We start from the raw sequence: 5,574 nt of genomic DNA on the forward strand, positions 1-5,574 counted from the left end.
CTAACTCCCTAGTTTGACCTTCAAGGTCTCTGAAGTTCCAGGCCCAGCTAGCCTCATTTTAGGTGGACCCCAACTGGCTGCCAGTCTCACCATTCCCTCAGTGGGATGACCATTTCAGCCTGCAAATCACCAAATCTTTCTCCATGTTGCCGATTCTGCCTGGAGTGCTATGCCACTTGTATGCTTTCTTGGTGCCTGCCCACCCATCAAGATTTAGCTCAAGGGACTCCACTTGAAGGCTTGTCCGACCCACCAGAGGTCCCACTGTGTCTTACAAAAACTAATGTCACCCTCCTGTGGCATTTGACTGAGCTGGAGTATATCTCTGCCTTTCTCTTTCTATGGCACTGTGAGAGTCTGGAGAGCAGAAGCCAGGTCTGGTTCATCCAGCCTGCCCCTCCGGGGGGGTTTATGGGTGGGGATGGGTGCAGCAGAAGGATCAGAAGTGGCAACAGATACCCCCGTCCCTGGGCTCAGTCTAACTCAGTGTGTGAGAATGGGGAGAACTGAGATCATCATTCCCCAAAGTGGAGAGAGCCAGAGAGAGATGAAAGTGGATTTATTTGAGCAGAGAAGTGCAGACACACAGAGAGTCCATGAAAGAAGGCAGAGGTGGGTAATCTTCACCCTCAGAGAGGGGACATGAAATTGTCCAGTGCTCCTAGGTCATCTTCCTGTTCATCCTGGCTTGGCACAAGTAGGCTTTGGGACCATCTGAAGTTTCTCCCCAAATCCCTGGAAAACAGACATCTGTAACACTCTGGAATCTCAGGACACAGGGTGTATAGCTGAGCAGCCAGACTGCCTGGCCTCACATGTAGCTCTGCCATGAACTAGCTGGTGTCCTTGGGAAAGTAATTTAATGGTTCTGAGCCCCAGTCTCCTCATCCGAGGATAACAGGAATAAGGATGGTACCCACCTCATAGGGTTGTGATGAGGCTTAAGAAAGAAAATTGCATACAAAGTTTAATCATTGTACCTGGTAGAGAGTCAATGTGCAATAAATATTAGTTGTTGATTATGATTATTATTATTTCATCAAAAGACCTGGGTTCTGGTCCCAGTTCTGCCATGTTTTCCTCTCTGGGTTTGCCTGAGTTTCCATCTGTAAAATGGGGTGTTGACGGTTAAATGAGACAATGGATGTGGCAGAGGCTTCTAAGGTGAATTATTTTCTCTGCCCCTCTGAGTTTTATCTCCCGGAAGCTGTAGGGGGGCTGTCACCTCCACTCTGTCAGGCCTTCAGTGGGCTCTCTGTCCAGGTGGGACCTGCTGCCACAGGGTCAGCCCATCTCCTGCCCGCTGCCCACAAGGCAGAATGAGAGGAAAGGGCTGGGATTGCCCCAGCAGGGACTGTGGTTAGACAGGATGAAGGACTTCCTTCCGGGTTGCAGGACACTACTCTGGGAAGGAGACAGAGGTCATGGGACTGAGGCTGCTGTGGTGTGGGGTTGCTTTCAGGAGAATGGCCACGCCAGACTGGTCAGGCCATAATGCGCCAGTGGGGTGAATCGGCTCGGCAGTGACCTCGATTCCAGAGACCCTGGAGGGGCCCTGTATAAACCTACTCTATGGCTCCCAAGATCACAAAAACAACAGACAGGAACAGAGACACAGTAATAGGAATAATTCAGACAGAGAGCCAGAGGCAAGAGGCCACCCATTAGACATATGCCGTTCCCTATGTCCAGAACACTCTTCCCAGAGTCTGGAGTGGCTGACCCCTCATCCTTCAGGCCCTGTCCAATAGTTATTGCCTCAGGCAGGATCTCCTGACCAACAAATGCATTCATCAACATTTAACGAGCCCCAATTATGAGTCAGATACTGTTCTAGATTTGTGAACAAGACAAAGTCTCTGCCCACTCCATATAAAGTAGCACCTGGCCCACCTTGTTCTTCTCAAACACAGAACACTTTATTTCTGACCTCTTTTTATGGTCTGTCTCCCCAATCAGAATGTAAGCTCCATGAGGGCAGGGACTTCAACTCTTTGTTTCACCAGTGTGAACCCTGTCACTGAGTATAAACCTGGCCCAAATCACTAAAATGAGCCCTTGGCAGGGTCTAGCCTGGTTAGTACTTGGATGAGAGACCACATAGGAAGACTGGGTGCTGTAGGTGTAAAAATAAAATAAAAAAAAATAAAATAAAATAAAATAAAATAAAAAATAAAATAAAACAAATAAAATAAAATAAAATAAGCCCTTGATAAATATTTGTTGAATAAATGGACACGAAGACCAGAGATAGATAGATACACAGAGAAACAAGAGCCATGCTGAGAAGTGGATGCAGACATTGGGAGATGCACAAAAACGTAAACACATACAGACACTCACAGGATGATCACAGGATGATCACAACAGTGCTCCTCAAGTTGTCCCTGAGCCTGCCTTCCTTCCCTTAGGTTATTCAGCTTGGTCACCAAGCCTTGGGCTGGAGCCATTCCTGCCCTGGGGCTGATTTAACTGGTGCCCAAAGTCACCACCTATTCTGGTTCCCACACTGCCCGAGTAGGGCACAAAGTTGGTATTGTTTGAGGAGCCCTATTTGGAAGTCTATTTTATTCTTTTAGGCGTCTTGTGATGAACAGAAATTTTACTAATTTTACAAATCTGTCAATCTTTTAAAAAGTGTTTGTGGTAGTCGGAGAAGGGCAGGGATAAATAACCCCGCAGAGACCCTCGCCCGGCCTAACGGGGTCCTTCCCACGTCGGGTCCTCAAGCCTGCAAGGCAGCGGATGCCGCAGAAGGACCTCGTGCTCAGGCCTCGCCCTTTCCCAGCCCTCTTCATTAGGTACCGTCTCTATACCCGTCCTAGGTCGCGCCCTCTTCGGGCCCCATCCCTCACCAGTTCTCACGGGCGCAAGGGAACTAGATGTCTCTTCCTCTTGCCCAGGAATTGGTAGTTAATATTCTGCCACCGGTGCTGCCACCTAGAAGGAGGGAAAATTGAGCAGACGGGATGGGGACAAGGCTTTCCGTTCCCTCCGAGTCCACGGCCACTCCGCCTAGCCCCGCCCCTTTTCCGCGCTCAGTCGCTTCAGGCCCCACCCTTCACACCCAGTTCTGACCCCTCCTTCCGCTCCCAGGAACCGTCAAGCCCAGTCTATCCAACCCCTTGACCGGCCCTCAGCTCTGGGGATCCGCCCCTTCCCGCAGGCCCCGCCCCTGGCAATAGGCCACGCCCCTTCCCGATTCTCCGCTCGGTCTCGCACGCTCACGTGAGGCGCGGGCGCACGCCGTAGCAGCTGGGCCAGCGCGCCGAGGGCACGTCGGCCAGGCCGGTGGCCCCCGGCAGCAGCAGCAATTTGCGCGCCGGCCAGCGCCAGGCGGCGCCCGGCGGGCGGCGGCGCTGCGGACTCAGCCAGTAGTCGCCCAGGCTGCGGTGGGTGGCGGGCGCTGGCAAGGCCGGGCCCCGGCAGCCCCAGAAACACAACTCCTGGTCCAGGCGGTGTGGGGGCGTGGCCCGGGGCCGCCTGCGGGGAGATGGGGCAGCAGACACCCATGGAGGGCACGATGAGCGGGTAGGAAGGGGCCACCTTGGATTAGAAGCGGCAAGGCGAGGGCCAGAGCCACTTCTGGTCGATTTAGAGGGACAGGGAGGGGGATTGGAGGCCCCCATCGGGGCCTTCTCAAGGACCTGGGTATCTTTTCCCTCCCCACCAGACCAGGGCCCTTGATTCTACCCCACCCCCAGCGCCTCCTCCCGTGTCCCCTCACCGGGACAGAAGAAAGTTCATCACGAAGTGGGCTGTCTCAGGGAATAGCATGGTGTCCAGGCTGCCTGGTCCGGTTTTGGCCTCTTTATACTACCCAGGCGTGGAGGGGGAGGCCTGAAAGCCCATAGTCCCCTCGGGCCCGGCTGTTTTTAGCAGGAGACCTCAGCTGGCAGAGCGAGGTGGGGCAGCGCCAGCCCCTCTGGTGGGGTCTAGTCCAGCTGTCTGCTTTCACCAGCAGCTTCGATGGGAGGGGCTGGTCACCTGATCTTGAGGAGACCCTGAGACACTTCCCCCAGGATCAAAGACAGAAGAAGGGCAAGGACAGGCAGAGGCAGGAAGACGGGGCTGAGGGCAGGAAGGTCAGTTGAGGATTGGATAAACTCCCGTATTCCACCCAGGGGCCTCCATGCCTTCACTCACACAATCTGATGGTGTGCTCAGGTAGGACCCACACCTCAAAAGGCCTCCCTGCTCCCAGGCTTAGGAGACATGGACCTCTGCCCTGCATAGCCCTTGTAAGAGCCTTTTCCCTTGCTCCAGGGCACTCTTAAATGTCAGGCATAAGGCTTTTTAGCCAGCTCCAGTTCAGAAGTTCTTATCTGGAGGCCAGGAACGAGTTTCTAGTAGCTTCAGGTCCCCCTAAACGGCATAGTTCCAAACACACATATATTTCCGGAAAGAATCTAGAAAGGGTTCCTGACACCTATCCTCCCCTCTCCCCGCCAAAAGAAGTTCTTGATCTGGTCTAACCTGCTCTTTTTGCAGAAAGAGAAACTGAGGTTCAGAGAGGGGCAAAGAAAAGCCGAATAAAACCCAGGCTTCCTACTACTCTGCCTACCCCACACAAAGGGTATGACAACCCCTCTGTGCCCTTGATCTGCTCAGAGCATGGAGTTCAGGGCTCAGGTCTCAGAGCCCAGGCTGGGCCCTGCTCCCTGACCCCTTGGGATTCTGAGGACTGTGCTGGCCTAGCTCCCTTTCCCACATTGCCAGTTTGGGCTATTTCCCCCCTAGTGACTCACACTGGCTGCTGGGGAGAGTGGGCAGCTGTTCTGAGCCCCCAGAGTCCAGTACGGGTCCCGACTTGCCCCTAGTTGTGTAGTCATATTTGAGGATTTAATCTGCTCTTTTCTATCCTTGGGGAATTTCCCTCTTCTTATCACTTCCCCTTTTCCCTGTCTCCAACCTCTCCCTCCCTGATTCCTCTAACCCAAACAAATAGGCTCTAGTCTTTCCTATCTTTGCAAAAGAAGAAAGCCCTTCTTCAGCCCCGTGTCCTTCCAGCTCCCCTTCACAGCCAACATTCCTGAAAGAGTTGTGTACACATGCTGTTTCTACTTACTCACTCAACCCCTGCAAGCGGGCTTCCTCCCCCACCATTCCATAGGAATGGTCAAGGTCACCACTGACCTTGTTGCTAAATCCAAGGGATGCTCTCAAGGCTTTATCTGACTTGACCCCTTAGCAGTGGCAACTTTGACACAGTCACATACTCCCTCCTATTTGAAGTACTTTTGTGCCCTTGTTTTTCTGGACACTGTGCACTCTTGATTTTCTTGCTATCTTTCTGATTGCTGCCACATGGCAAATTTCTGATCCTTTGCTCACTACCTAAACATGGGTGTTCTTGGGCTCTTTACAGTCTGTCCCAGGGGAATCTCATTGGTTCTCATGCCTTTGGTGTCCAGGTGTGTCAGAGACTCACTTCTCTATTTCAGGCCTGACCTCTTCCCTGCCCCATACCTGTCTCTTGTACTCCTCCCTCCTGGATGTTCCACCTCACAGGAGGCATACCCCACACCTGCCCTTCCTCTCATGTTCCCCAGCTTGGCTGTTTTTTCAGTTGCC

General features: G+C 52.9%; 1 long non-coding RNA gene across 1 annotated transcript; it reads right to left on the minus strand.

The window, feature by feature from the left end:
• Positions 1-542: 542 nt before the first annotated feature.
• LOC111738197 lies at positions 543-3,008 on the minus strand. The gene is made up of 2 exons (XR_002779753.1): positions 2,856-3,008; positions 543-735 (listed from the first exon to the last, which is right to left on the minus strand). It is a non-coding gene; the product is annotated as an uncharacterized LOC111738197 (long non-coding RNA).
• Positions 3,009-5,574: the final 2,566 nt, after the last annotated feature.

Source organism: Pteropus vampyrus, unplaced genomic scaffold (genome assembly GCF_000151845.1).
Source record: "Pteropus vampyrus isolate Shadow unplaced genomic scaffold, Pvam_2.0 Scaffold36, whole genome shotgun sequence".
Taxonomy (NCBI): Eukaryota; Metazoa; Chordata; class Mammalia; order Chiroptera; family Pteropodidae; genus Pteropus; species Pteropus vampyrus.